Source organism: Phoca vitulina, unplaced genomic scaffold (genome assembly GCF_004348235.1).
Source record: "Phoca vitulina isolate PV1807 unplaced genomic scaffold, GSC_HSeal_1.0 scaffold9, whole genome shotgun sequence".
Lineage (NCBI taxonomy): Eukaryota > Metazoa > Chordata > Mammalia > Carnivora > Phocidae > Phoca > Phoca vitulina.
The window spans coordinates 52,596,839-52,611,335 of record NW_022589712.1 but is presented as its reverse complement, the minus strand read 5'-3'; the positions used below and the strand labels follow the sequence as shown (position 1 = coordinate 52,611,335).

The 14,497-nt window shown below is 46.5% G+C and overlaps 1 protein-coding gene across 1 annotated transcript in view; it reads left to right on the top strand.

Moving 5' to 3' along the window:
- The window catches only part of SOBP (sine oculis binding protein homolog), a 158,222-nt gene extending 144,055 nt beyond the window's left edge, over window positions 1–14,167 (top strand). The window contains exon 7 of the mRNA XM_032408132.1: window positions 12,248–14,167. The gene's annotated coding sequence lies outside the window, so the exon portion shown is untranslated. The remainder of the gene's footprint in view (window positions 1–12,247) is intronic.
- The last annotated feature ends 330 nt before the right edge of the window (window positions 14,168–14,497 follow it).

Here is a 14,497-nt window from a genome sequence, read left to right as displayed (position 1 = left end):
AGCCATTGCTCAGAAAGGCACTGGAAATAAACTCCCTGTCTCATTTCCAAAGAATCATTCCCTTGCCAGCCTGAGCGGTGGCCTGGGCATCATGGTCCAATCATTTACACCTACCTTCGTGCAGACAAGCACTGAGGAGGGGCAGAGGTGTTTGAGGACCAAAATACACTCCAGCACGGGACACTTCCTCATGTAGTGAAACACCTCCACCCCCAGCATGCTGCCTTTTCCAGATTCTCTTGTCAGAGAGATTGTGCCAAAGGGACAGAGGGGGCCATTCTGTTTCCCTTCACCCTGTCCTGCACAGAATTATTGTGTATTCTTCAGTTGCCGGTCTAGACGGGTGGCACTTCATACGTGAATGCATGTTAAGGTCACCATGCTGCATGTGTAAACTTTTTTGTGTTTAATGCCTCAAACGCATAAAAGGAATCCATTTCAGAGAAACAAATTAGCTTTAAAGGATAAATGATGTAACGCTGGCATCATTTAAAGGGTCCCATTCTCACGGAAAAGGGGTAAATGCCATCTCCAGTTCCATCTCTAAATGTTAACCGCATAGAGCTCTTCTCCAAATCTGTGGATTTCCACAGCATTCTGCCTGACAAACAAGTCGGGTGGGGTCCGGACTGAGAACGTGAGGCCATCCACAAAGAGGGAGAACACACACACACATACACACAGATTATTTCAAGGATCATTTAAAAGATTCTAGTGACAATGACTGGAGCAAAAGCAAATGACAAGAACAACCAAAACTTGAAATCCACCTCTCATGCTTTAGAATAGCTCCTGAGTGCACGACACATTCTTAGATTGGAAACCAGTCAAGTTGTCCCCAAGATCTTTTAACTCTTCGCTTTTCGTACTGAGCTATGGGCATAAGCAACAGCTTGCGTGTGCAGTTTTACCAAGTTTCCCCAGTGCCTCTCTGAATAGGGAGAAGGGGCCTTTCCACAGAGCCGCGGGGTCCAGACTGTGACAAATCAAAGCTGCCAGGCACTCCCAGCCTCATTCCACCCAGCTCTTTGGCTGTGCTGCTGGATGTCTCATCATTTCTCCCTTTGAACCTCTGGTGTGTTGTCTCTTTTTGATAGCAAGCTGTGCTTTGTTGCGGGTGAAAAGGGAGGTAAGAATGTGACTGATAGCATTTACGGAACAGGAGGGAGAGACACACTTTATGGACTCATTTGATATGAACCATTGACCTAACATCCCAAAAATGCAATTAAAAAGTATATCTCTCTCTCGTTTGCATGGCTTATTTCCCCAGACATGTTTTTGGTATTGAAAATGAATGGTATTCCCATACAACATGTGTCTCAATTTGTAATGATATCCTCCTCGCAGCTGGCTGAGTTCTCGAAGTGTTTCTAAAATGTTACTGTCTTAAATTTGAGCCAACCTACACTAACAAATTATCTAGAAGCAAAGTGGCTAAGCTGCATTTGGTGAGAGAAAGGGAAACCCTATATTTCATCCTTCAACTCTTGTTTTGGAAATTCAGACTGTAACATGATCTTTTTCTGAGGAAATCTACACATGCACACTTTAAAAATTGTGCAGATTGGGTGTTGTGGGAGCAAGAACGATCAGGTTTAAGTTTCTCTGCAAAGTTCTGCATCCCATCAATAAGCTCTTTTGATATTTTAAACCCATATTTAGAGTAATTTCAAGATATTTGGAGCACATGTGGTTAAATGTAAAACTTTGTCCTTATGATTTGTTAGATGCTTATACTTTAAATATTTATAAGCCATTTTTAAGTACTTTATCCAAAAGCTCTCTCCCCCTGGAATACTATAATTGAGTGGTATCCGAGCATCATTATATAGAGAAGATATGGGGTGAAGTCACTGCAGCATGCATGTACATTCTTTCTGCTTTTCTGGTTTTAATTCAAATGCTATTTTTAGTAGATTCCGCCTATTTAAAAAATGTATAAAAAGTCATAAACAGGGTTGGTTGTCTGTGATTTAAAAAAAATTACCCAGTTGTCCCGAAGGTAAAATGTTCAACTTGAATCGTGTTGTGTCTCACCACTTTGTCTTGTCCTGGGAGTAATTAGTGAGACTTTCCGGGAGAGCGTTGGATCTGGATCTGTGGCCACATGAGTTTAAAGTGTCATATCGTTCGTCTGAAGTGTTTTAGGGGCAATTTATTGGTGGTTAGATTGAACTCTTTATTATTCGCCTTTAGCCGTCTTGGAAAGTAAGACCTAGGATCCCGTCTTTATCAGAGGTCGTCTGTCTGTGCACTTCATATTAAAAAGAGGAGAGGAAAAATAAAAAAACCTTTTTCCACACTCAGAATCCATTTAAGCTTCAGAGGTTATAAATTTCAAACTGACCACAGGCCTCTGGGGCTCACACTCTTTTATGGCTGGCAAAATACAACTTTCTGGTAAGAACGGGGAGAAGAGGCTTAAAAAGGCTCATAAACTTGCTTGGACATCTAATAGCTCTTACCAAACAGCATTTTCATGAGTTAAGTGTAAATGAGTCAGAAACATATAGATTGAATTTCTTTTAAAATACACATGGGTTTAAAAATTAAGGCCAAAGTGCTTGGCAAAATAAGTTTTGGTTTTAGCCAAACCCCAAATGTTTGAAAAAACTATTTCTTCAATTTGCCAAGCCAAAAATACATCCAGGTCCCTCCATTCCTCTCGTTTAATACGATGGCATCATAAACATGGGACTTAATGTCTATTTTCATATCCACCAAGGTTTGAGCAACATGAATCCTAAATGTTAATTGAAAAACTATGAAAAATGTTGGAAAAACATTATGGCTCTGCAAATGAAGATGAGGGGCCACGGGTTCAGAGTTCTGATTTTGACAGCACTCCTCACCGTCTGATCATCTGATCAACTTGTTCTTTGTCTCAGCTGTGTATGTGCGTGCGTGTGTGCGTGTGTGTGTGTGTGTGTGTGTGTGGCCTATGAAGAGGAATAATAGCTTTTAAAAAAATTCTGTATTTGGAGTTCTTAATTTATACTTAATTCATATTTTACAGTCCACAAATTTAATAAATTCCCAATCATATCCAAACAGAGAGAGGCAGTCCCCTTTCACTTATTGATAGTTAGAGATGGTCTTCATGTCTTTCCCTAAAGAATAAAACATATCTATTTTTTTAAAAAACATATCCATTTTTAACTAATGATATCTAACACACACTTTGTGCAGGGACGCTGTTGTCAAGAGATACAGGGAAGGAAGGAAGGAAGGAAGGAAGGAAGGAAGGGAGGGAGGGAGGGAGTGTAGGTGGGAGGGAGGGAAAAAGGAAGGAAGGGGGAAGGAAGGAAGGAGGGAGGGAAGGAGAAGGAAGGAAGGGAAAAGAAAAAAAAAAGGGAGAGGGAGTGGCAGGTGTCCTTGACTTGAGGAGCTCCCAAGCTGCTGAGAGACAAGCAGCAGCCAAGGCGGCTTCTCCCAGCGCCACGCAGAGCTGCGGACGCGTGGTACCACAGACAGTGTGCTTCGGCGAGGCGGGCCCGGCGCGGTTCGCTCGCTGCGGTAACCGGCTTTCTAGCGCAGGGCTGGCCCCGTGGGCATGCACCTGGTATTCGCTGAATAAATGAAGAAGAGTCCCGGGAGAGCAACAGCGGATGGAGTTACCCTGAGAGGGTTCCATAAAGCACGCGAGTTGCGAGTTAGGTCCTGAGTCTGGGGAGCGGCACGGATGGCAGTCAGAGTGTAAGGCTAGGGGTGCAATAGGATGTGAAAAGCCACAGCGGCAGAGAGGAGTGAGCCCCGTAAGGGATGAGCGCCCCCCCCCCCAAGCCCTGCCCGGCTGGAGCAAAGCCCTACGCGGAGGGAGAGGGGCCCCGGAGGCTGGAGGAGGGCAGTCAGTGGGGGAGCGGCGGGTTGTGGGGTGGGTACTCCATGCGTTAGGCAACGTCACCCCGACCTCGAGCGGAGGAGTGACAGCATGAAATCTGTGTTGGGGGAAAATTACTTTAGCAGCTGTTCGCAGACTGAAAGGAAGCAAGAGAAAGACTGGCATCACTAAAGCTGATCGCTGCATTCTGATGACAGGCTAATTACCAGGGCTGGATGCTAAACATTGCGGGATGTTATCGCTACCGTGCGAGGGGCGGAGGCTGCCCCGTGTGTACTGGAGTGTGTACAGCGCGGCGGCGGTGCGGCGGCGGGAGGAACTCTGTGTCTGGCGTGGGCCTCGAGCGGCTTCCCAGCACGTGGGGGAAGGAACCTCACCACCGACAGACCATGTCCAGGTGCAGTCGCGGCGCGCTGGCCGGGCCCCAGGGTGCTGCAGACACAGGGCTCGGCCCTCGTGCCCGGCCAGCCGGCCAGGCGGGGTGCGGGCTGTGGGCCGTGGCTCTCGGGCACACGGGGGCAGGCCGTGCGCTCCCGGCAGAGGACCTCCCCGCTGATGGGCGCAGAGCCCGGACGGTGGCCGCAGGGACACCCAGACGCTCTGATCTTGGCCTGAGGAGCAGCCATCATGCTTGGGTGGCCGGCTCTACCTCAGACAGCTTCTGAGATGTCCACAGCAGCTGAATCCCACCCTCCCCGGGGCCTGTAGGTACTGTCAGGGGAGGGGGACAGCTTTTGGGGATGTCCTTCATCTTTTTTAACCTCCCATGCCATAGGCCTTCTTCTGAAGCGCCCACACGTGGTGACAGTGGGCTTCTGGCGGTGCAGGTAGGCAGTGGTGTGGTTTCGTGGCAAAGGACCTCTGCTTTGGAGTTGGGCCAGCCTGGGTCCAGATCCCGGCAGAGCCATTTCGTAGGTGAGGAAGGAAGCACTTTGTCTCCTCTCGGTCACGAGTAGCGATCCCGTTGCTGTGAGGGATTGGTAAGAGAGCATGGACAGTGGGGCACATCACAGGTGCCCAAGAGCCAGCAGCTACTGTCCCTAGTAGAAAGGCTGGAGTGAGACCTGCTTGGATTTGAAAACTGGCCGTATCTCTTACCAGCTGTGAGAGTTTGGATACACTTTACAACCTCTTTGTGCCTGTACTCTCATTAAATAATGGTGTCAGCTAATATTTATCAAGCCCACTCTATATGTAGGCAGTGTTCAAATGTTACATGCCCACAACAACGCGATGGGATACCATTAGTAAATCCATTTTACAGGTGAAATAACTGAGGCACAAAGAGGCTAAGTCTCCTACCCAAGGTCATTGGTCAGTCAACGACAGTGCTGGGATCTGACTGGCAGCCTGGCTCCAGAGTCCCCATGCAAAATCGCTGAGCACATCTCATGTCGGAGGAAAATGAAGATAATAGCCCCTAGCTCATAGAGTCATCAGGCTCCAGTGTAGATAACCTGGGTGAAAACGCCCAGGTCGTACCTGGGCCTATAGTAGGTGCTTGCTAAAAGAATTGTCATGGTAGCCCCTATAGCCCAGAACCTGCTTCCCTTGGATGTGTAATGGAAGGTAAGGAAACACTTGCACGCTGTCAACCGTGGAGGTTAGGAAAACCATTCCAGAAATTCTAAGATGTCTGGTTCAACTTGTAAAAACAAGTAGAGACTGGGACAAACAGAGCAAATGCTCAAGGTCAGAGTGGCATAGCCAGGATTAGAACCTGAGTCCTCATCTGCCTTTCCTCTCAGTGGGACACAAGATATGACCCAAGCTGCTTGAGTTACACGCTCCGTGCCAAGAACCAGAGGCATACTTTTGCCACCCATGGTTTTGCTTCGTCACGTTGGGCAGCTGGTCTCAGAGAGGAAGTAAGTTGTACCTCAACATCTGGGATTGGGAGGGTGAAGGGTTGCAGGGAAGCAATTATTAACCACATTCTCCATCTCCTTGGCTGTGTGGGGGCGGGGGTGGGCGGCGGGGTGGTGGGGAGTCAGTATGCTTGCTCTCATTCTGTACAGGGGAGTTAGTTTCCATGAATATGAAGCCTCTCCCTCTCTCTCCCAGTATCTGCCGCTGTCCTTCCTACCCTCCTCTACTCATGACTGGTTGTAAAGAAGGGATAAAGTGCCAGAAAGACCACCTTTCCAGATCCCGCCTGAAATCCTAAAATTTACTGTTGCTCCGTAGACCATAGCTACTTGCTGCAGAAAGCTGCTTTTTGCTCTAGGATCTTTTTCTTCTTCTTTTTTAAACCTAAAATGCCTATGTCCAGATAATATATAGAGAAATAACAAACTCAGTCTTAACACAATAAACATCTACTGTTTTTTGTCCAAGGCAGAATTTTTAGAAGGCACATGAACTAGCATTAGCTAGTTTGTGTATTGGATGGAACTTGATTGAAAATGTAATTATAACTTCTTATCAAATAACTTCTCAGAGTTCTTGTTTGTAAAGCGAAGGACCTGGACTGTGACCCCCACTTGTCAGGAAGGAAGGGGAGAGATGAAACCCCAGACTGGGGGAAGCACTCCATTGGAACCATGGAGCTTGGGGTCACGGGAGCTGGACTCAACCCACTCTGCCCCTTTCTAGCTAGCGACCTTGACCAAGGAAGCTCCTTAACCTTCCTAGGAAAGTTTCCTCATCTGCAAAATGGGGACAATAATAAATACTTAAGTAGCATTGTTGTTTCAATGAAATAAGTGTATAAGTGAAACAAGTATATACAATGGGCTTGTTTTCAAGTGAAATAAGTCTATAAAAGTGCCTAGTACAGTATTTAATATAAAGTAGGTGCTCACTAAAATTTGAGAAAAAAATGCAGCTTTCCCAAACCATCATGGAAGTGCTCAGTCCTAAAAGCCAGAGCATAGAACTTTTGGCTCATTGTCAAAATTTCCTGCAGAACATTAGCTATATTAGGTAATTCTCCTTTTTTTATTTTTCTCTTTTGTGAATGGATGTAGCCACCAGCTCCTGTGTGTTGATGAAAATGTACTCATGAATCCCCCCATGCTTTTAGGAAGGGGCCAGACAGGGTCATTTGTTTTGCTCAAACTCCCAGGTTCCAGAAAGGAGTTGAGGTATTTAAAGAAGATCAGTTGTCCAGGATGAAGAAAAGAACTTGTATGAGTGCACAAGATGGGGTTCCATGGCTGAGGGCTCTTTGTCCCCTAGGAACTTTTAGAGGTCAGGGAGAAATAGCAGTGACCACTTAGGAGAATAAACAGGCCTCTTACCCATTTAACTCATAGAACCAGCCAGGCAAAGAAAACCAAAATTTTAATTTTTCAAACAAAGAATTAAAGATGGAGTTATCCCAGTAGGTGGTCTTATATGGTTGTGATTTTTATTGATTAAAGAGTAAAATAGGAGATATTGCTAAAGGAGAAACCTATAAAAAAGAAAAGCAAGACCTGATGTTTGGCTTAATTTTTTTTTCTGTTAAATATACATGAACCTTGGCTTATCAGAGCTGTGGGGAGGGCAGCACTGTGGCGATGAGGTTTTAGTTCAGACCAGAGCTCAGCCCTGAGCTAACTGAAGCTCACCCTTGGCTTCCACACCCCTCTTCCCACCCCTGGTTATGTCCCATAACAATCACACTAGCAAGGAGAAGGGATGTTTTTCAATGACTTCGCCAACTAATGAGCCATAAGAAAAGAGGTGCCACCCACTTCATAAATGAAAACCCTTTCCGTCTTGGTAAAAGCTGTTTCAAAACTTCACAAAACAATGGTTGATGGGGGAGAGAAGGAACCATTTTTTGGCAAAACCTCGCCACGCTGCAGCCTTTTCTAGGAAGGGCGCATCGTGGAGACCACTCTCTGGCATCACACTTGGGTTTCTCAGCTAACGCAGGTGACTCTGCTCATTGACCGCAGGGCTCTACTCTTGTGAGTGTCCCAGAATAGCTGTGGTTACCTGAGAGCAGTTCAGTCCTCAGGGACTCATTATTGCCCCAGATAAACAGCATGGCCAAAGCCAGCACGTAATGGCTGTATTTAACCGTGCCAAGTGATGGGCTGACGTGCCCGGGGGAACCGCATCACTGCAGGGCTCAGGTAAATGGGCAAAGGCCAGCGGCTCGGCAGTGGGCATCTCTTGCACATCGTAGAGTTGATGCCACAGGGTTGTAGACTCCGGGAGTAAATATGACAGACGTGGGGAGCTTGCCTTCTAAACAGGTAAGACACGACCGACATCCAGGATTTTGATTATGCTAATGACAAAGGTATTTGAGGAAGGAAAGAAGAATAAAAGTTTGGAAAATGGATTAGATAAATCGAGGCAGGCTTCCCGGCAGAGGTGGACTCTTGCACCATGGAGGGACCAGCTTGCAAATGTTGGAATGTAGGATAAGACAGACATTTTTCTCTGGACACACATTTACTTTTGGGAGTGGTTGTGTAGAAATTATAAAATTTCCTTTTGAATGCAACCAGCGTAAGTCTTAGACTGTAAAGGCCAAAGAAGAGAAGGTGAGAATGGTGGTATTTTGACAGTATCAACATCGAAAAAATTTATTAGTACTCAGGCATATTTTTTGTTCTCTGTAGTTCTCCGAAAATTCTTGTGTGGTAAAGGAGGATGAGTAACTCAATCACATTCTTAGCAATACTTTCCTGATGTAAAAAAGGAAAAGCGGGGCACCTGGGTGGCTCAGTTGGTTAAGCGTCCAACTCTTGATCTCAGCTCAGATCTTGATCTCAGGGTCGTGAGGTCAAGCCCTACATTGGGCTCCACACTCAGCGTGGAGCCTACTTGAAAGAAAGAGAAAAAGAAAGAAAGAAAGAAAGAAAGAAAGAAAGAAAGAAAGAAAGAAAGAAAGAAAGAAAGAAAGAAAGAAAAAAAGAAAGAGAAAGAAAGAAAGAAAAGTGCTAGGCAGGCAGAGGCTCTCTCAGTGCACTTGGTTATGCATTCCCTAAGGAAAGTACTTCATTCTTCCGACCTGAAGGGACAAGCGTGCCTAGAATTTTGAAGGCACCTGGCCGTATGAGCCTGCTGGAGACCATGCATTGTGGAGCCGGTCTCCAAATACGGTACATGCATGGTATACTTGTGATATTCCATGTAATAGGACCCTGGGTTGTCCTGCCTTGGGATGAACCCCCGACTCACAGGAAGACCCAAATGTGGGGCACAAGGATAGCCACTTCCCCAGAATTCCTTGCATCATAGGGACACTCCAAACTTCTCTGCCAGAGAGCTGTGTGTGTGTGTGTGTGTGTGTGTGTGTGTGTGTGAGATTAATAGAAAGGAGTCTCTGGAACTTTGGGCTTTGGAGTTCAGAAATTTATAGCCTTCCTTATGTTATGCTCAAGTTCATAATCCTGCATAATTGATACTGGCTTTGGTCCAAAAATCCTACAGTCACAGAGCTTGAGAGATGGAAGATATAATAGAAAAATCTCCCCGAGGCACCCATTTCACAGAAGAATCAAGGCTTGGGGAGGTTAAGGAAGGGGACACGCTGGACTGTAACTTGTGTCTCTCTCCACTTATCATAGCAATTTCCCCTTCGTTCAGATCAAGAAATTTAAAGTGGATGGATTTTCCATAAGATCCCTCTGCTTGGCAAGGGCAACGTAGGAAGTGGCTCGGCTCCGGAGCTTCCTCATGATCACTTTCTAAAACTGCAAGCTTGCTTCCTCCCCACTCTTGAGTGTCATACTTTGCATACCAATCCCTTGGGGAAGGTGAAGCCCAAGCTTGGTTCTTCATTGTCATTGATTCCAGAGTCTATTCCCGTGTCCCCTGACTAGCCAGAGTCACGGGAACAATCGGGGATGACCTCCGTCCCACCCCCTCCTCAAATGTTACCAGCAGACAGGGACTTGTACTGCCACCATCTGGGCTCTGTGGGTGTCCCAGACCCGGCAAGTATGTGGCAAGAGGGAAGGAAACAGCACGAATTGTCTACTTTGCCATTCTCTTAAAACAAGCTCGGTGTGAGGAGGCTTTCAGAGCGGCAGGAATGGGGCTGCAAAAAATAGAGTGTGGCGCAGCTGCACCCTTTAGAACTTGGGGGAAACACATATTATTTACCAGACAATAATAGATACCAGAGAATAATAATGATTATTACAGTGTTTGGGATGGCAAACGCTGTAGTTAAGGTTCCAGAATGGCTCTCATTATAATCCCGTTTTCCCAGTCCCTTATGAAAGCCTTGAAATTTTCTCCAAGTAGGCTGATGCTGTCCATGTTTGGCCTTTGTCCAAAGGTGATTTGAATATAAAGAAACTCATCTGAGAAATATTCCTCTTTTTGAGGTCATGATTACATTACAGGGAAAAAAAGCCACATCCTTGAAAAAGCAGTTAAGGCGTTCTTAAGTAAGTCATTCAAAATGGCAGTGTTTCCCAGTGACTGGAAGAAAGCGTTAAATGCTTTTTTTCTTCTTCTTTCTTTCTTTTCCTTTTTAAAGAAAGGATTCAGAGGCCCCCTCTGACTACAAGATTTGGTCACTCTTGGCCCCAAGCCCAGAGGTGGGGATGGTTTTCCTCCCTCCACAGCAAGCTCCAAGCTCTGCTCCCTAGATGGAAAAGAACTGCCCCAGAAGAAGCTACACTTGTGTCTTTGGATCCATTCATGATTTCTGAAGCTCCTTTCCAATTCTTTATGGCCTCTCATTTGATAGTGGCTCTTGGCATTTTTATTTCTGTAACCCTTCTTGCCATTGTTTCATTCTCAAAAAAAGAAAGAAAGAAAGAAAAGGAAGGAAGGAAAGGAGAGAGAGAGAGGCAAGGAAGAAATAAAAATGAGCTCTTTATTCAGAGATAAATACCCACATTTCCAAATCTGACCATGCCAAATGAAAAGGTTTCCATGGCCTTGTAATTCCACACCCGCTGCATATTTGTGGTGTTTTGCATTTTCACTTTGGTTATTTAATATACATATTAAATACACACAGATCTGGTGATTTAATGTGATTTGGGGAACTCAGGCATTTCCTGTCATGCACATTCAGATTTTCAGACCTTGTTTTTGGCTGATCATTATTATCGTTACCATTAACACCATGCCTTGGAGAGCAGGGTTTAAAGCACAGGCTTGTACTTAGTCCTCCCAATGGGTGTTTTGACCTCCTCATACTTGTGCTAAGTTCATGCTACAGACACCCTGAGCAAGTTTGCACGTCTCTTTGTGGCCTCTTTTTCTTCATCTATAAAATGCGGAAATTATATTATCTCTGGGGTCCCTTCAAGTTTTCCAATTCTATCACCTCTCTGAAATTATGTGTTCGTTGTTCTAGGAATAATCTCAACCGTTGTAAAGATGTTTACGAGTCCTCTGTCACCACCTTCACGTTTAGTCAGATTTTACCCTTTCACATTTCTGACATCCTCACATATCAGCAGGAAAGAAAAGGAATTGTTTTGAGGGGATGAGGGACGGGAGCTGCTTGACCCTCATTCACTTGACATACATGTGTCTAGCTGAACTGGGGGCTGGGTGTGGAGATGTGGGCCAAGCAGACACGGCCCCAAACCTCAGGGACTTTACAGTTTGCTTGGCAGACTTCTAAGTGGCTGTTTACTAGGAATCACTGAGTGTCCTCAGGAGGTTGTATTTCAAACCAAGGGCCTGGTAGCCAATAAAATAAGCCAGTAGGGATGGAGAGGCAGAGCCTACCACCTGCGGCAAAGCTGGGGTGGGCATTCTCCAGAAACTGACTTTCCTGGTGAACGATCCCATTCCGAGCCTCCGCCCCGGGACCCCGAGGCCCTGTTGGTTTATTGTCTTCCAGTCTCGTGCTACTGTTCGGTTTGGATATCAACAGATGGGAATGGCTCACCTTTGTCAGGCCAGACCCACGGAGAGGAGCATTTCTCCCAGCTCAGTTGCCTCTGCAGGAAACCCCTGAAGAGAGGTCTCTGTGTCCACAGTAACCATTCATGTGCTAAAAAGTGCATCTCTCGGCTTTCCTCCTTTACAGCAAACACCAGAGCTGTGACGCGGAGTACCGGGCTGAGGTCTGGAGCTCCAGGGCCCCCTGGTGACCTTGCCTCGCTTTGGGGCGACCTTGGGCAATTCAGAAGAGCTGCCAGTTAAGCGTGCGGTACGGTGGCGGGCGAAGGTCGCCTGGTGGCGAAGCGATGCTGTTGTGGTCTTCGGGGGAGGGCGTGGTGCACCGAGCTCGTTTTGGTATTCCAAGAAGCGACTCGTGTTTCCTTTCCTCACACAAAGCTGGCAGGGCCGACCCCGAGCAGAACTGTGAATTAAAGACACGTCAGAATCATGCTGTGCTGCTCTCGTTCTGGGGATCCGTCATAGGTCGGGCCTGCCGGCCAGAGCGGCCACCTCTGACTCCTGCCTGGGTTCCCCCCACTCGGGGTAGGGGTGTGGTGCGATCCCGTGGATTCTGACGGGCCCCTTCTTCTCTTTTTCCAGGAACGCTCACTCACAGGGTAGCTTGCGTGGAGAGAGGGCACAGAGCAAACCATGTCACGCCATCCAATGACACCAGCTGGTCAGCTCACCACCCCCTCTGGCTAAAACTCAAACAAATAAAGCCGCTTCCTGTCATTAAGCATCTCGGAGGAAGCAGCCCTCCTTCGGTGGCCTCCAGCCCAGAGAAGCCGGCGCGTCTTGGACCCACCAAGCGGCCCAGCCTTCTTGCGGCCACCATCTCTGCTTCTCCCCAGAGGAACGTAGGGATTTCGCCCCTGGTTTTTAGAAAAACAAAACACCGACAAGCCACAAGGACCAACGTAGGTATTCTCCCTGCTCCATCTTCAAGGCTCGGAGGGTGAGGCTGGAAGATGATACAAATTTGAAAACAAAAAATCTTTTTTTAGTCATTTTAAAAACTGCTGTGGTTTTGCTGCTACACTAAGAATTGTGATTTGCATTGTACGGTTTTGGACCTATACTGTTCACGTTTTGAAGGCGGAGAGGGATCGTCCTGGAGTCCCAACACTTCAGCGTCATCTCTGTCCTGCCCAGGATGCACTTTTAAATGAAGAGTTAGAATATTTTATTGGCTAATATACTTTTCTTGTTATTTTTACAAAGGCCACCTTTATCCTTTTTAATGCCATATTTTCAGTGTTACACTTTTATGGCTTTTAATTTTCGATTTGACAGATGTAAGAAGCAGCATGAATAGTTTATACTGTGGTTTTTCAGAGACTGAATGCCAAGAGAACTCGGTAAATGTTTATTCTTCTCAGCTTTCTCTTTAAATTCTCCTAAATAGCGCCCCATTTGGGAACAGAGCAAGAGTGTTGAACTGAAGACCAAAATGCCCTCAAGGTGTAAAATAATCCGAGGGGGACTATTTGCTGGGCGTCACGAAAGACTTGGATGAAATTTCAACCCTGATGGTTTTCGGTGATCCAGGAAGTCAGTGAAGCAATCTCTCTATACGCAGAGTCCTTTCATGATAATTAGAATGGTATGGACGAACCAGTGAAAACAAGAGGGAAAGTGAGAAAGATCGCCCATGATTTTGTTTCACTGTTTGCTTTCTCCTGTCATGGTTAAGAGAAATGTGCAATTCGATCCTCAATCAGTGGGTGGAGGATAACAGGGTAGATTTTCTTGTGTGCACTTGTGCAGTTGTAGCTGCGAGTCCAGAAGTCCTCTAGAGCATGTGTACTGACACTGAGTTGGTGAGACAGTTGTGGAGTATCCCATTCTGATGAGTACAGAAAAAAAAAAAAAGAGAAAAAATAAGAAAAAAAATCCAAAAAAAGAAGAAAACTAAAAAAAAAAAAAAAAATCAAATCACCTTGTGATTCAGTGTATCTGTTTACTAACTCAGATAAAGCAATTGTTCCCTCTTGAGGGGTCCAGGTGCCCCCCCCCCCCAGGGCCGCCGAGCGGGAGGCGGCGGGCGGGTGAGGCCGGGACAGTGTCGCGCCGGCCTTGATGCACCACGGGCCCGTGGATGCCGTGTACATACTGTATTTCTATATTCTCCTTTGTACAGAGTCACTTAACAAGTCAAGCTACTGTTTTACAGGTGCTCCTTATTTATTAGAGCTGTGAGAGCTTGGGGGACACACCTGGCGAGCGAGCTCGCTTTTTAAAAATGAAATTGGGGGGCAGGGGAAGGGAGGTGGGAGGGGGGGAAGCTCGAAAGCCCAGGGAGAGATTTATAAAAGAGAACAAAAGGAAAACTTCCAGCAACAAATTAAACAAACCCCAACACCAACCCCCCCCCGGACCCCCCCTCCCCCCACAGGAAGCAGCAGCCCCTCCTCTGGGTGCTCACTTCCCTGCGGGGCTCCCAACAGTCTCCTCTCTCCCTGACTGGTGTCAGCGTCATCAAACAAAAATAAATCTCTAAGAAAAAAAATGCACTTACATGTGCTTATTTTGCTTTTCTCATTATTATGACTATTGTGTTATTTTCCTTGTTACAGAAGGCGCTCATTTCTTCCCCCCAGGGAAAAAAAAACTTTTAAAAATAAAGTTAGTTCGTTTTAAAGGATGCCGAGCTACAGGGGTGACGTTGGCCTTGCCGACCTGCGGTGTGTCATGCTGGCGCACGAACAGGAGCCCACTGGCCTGTTCGAGGGTCTGCTTCCCCTGCATGCCCTTTGCTGACAACACGGAGGTGCATGAGCAGTGAGGTCCTGGGTCTGTAGACTCTGTCCCTCCCAACTGCCCTCCCAGTCCTGATCAGGGTTGGGG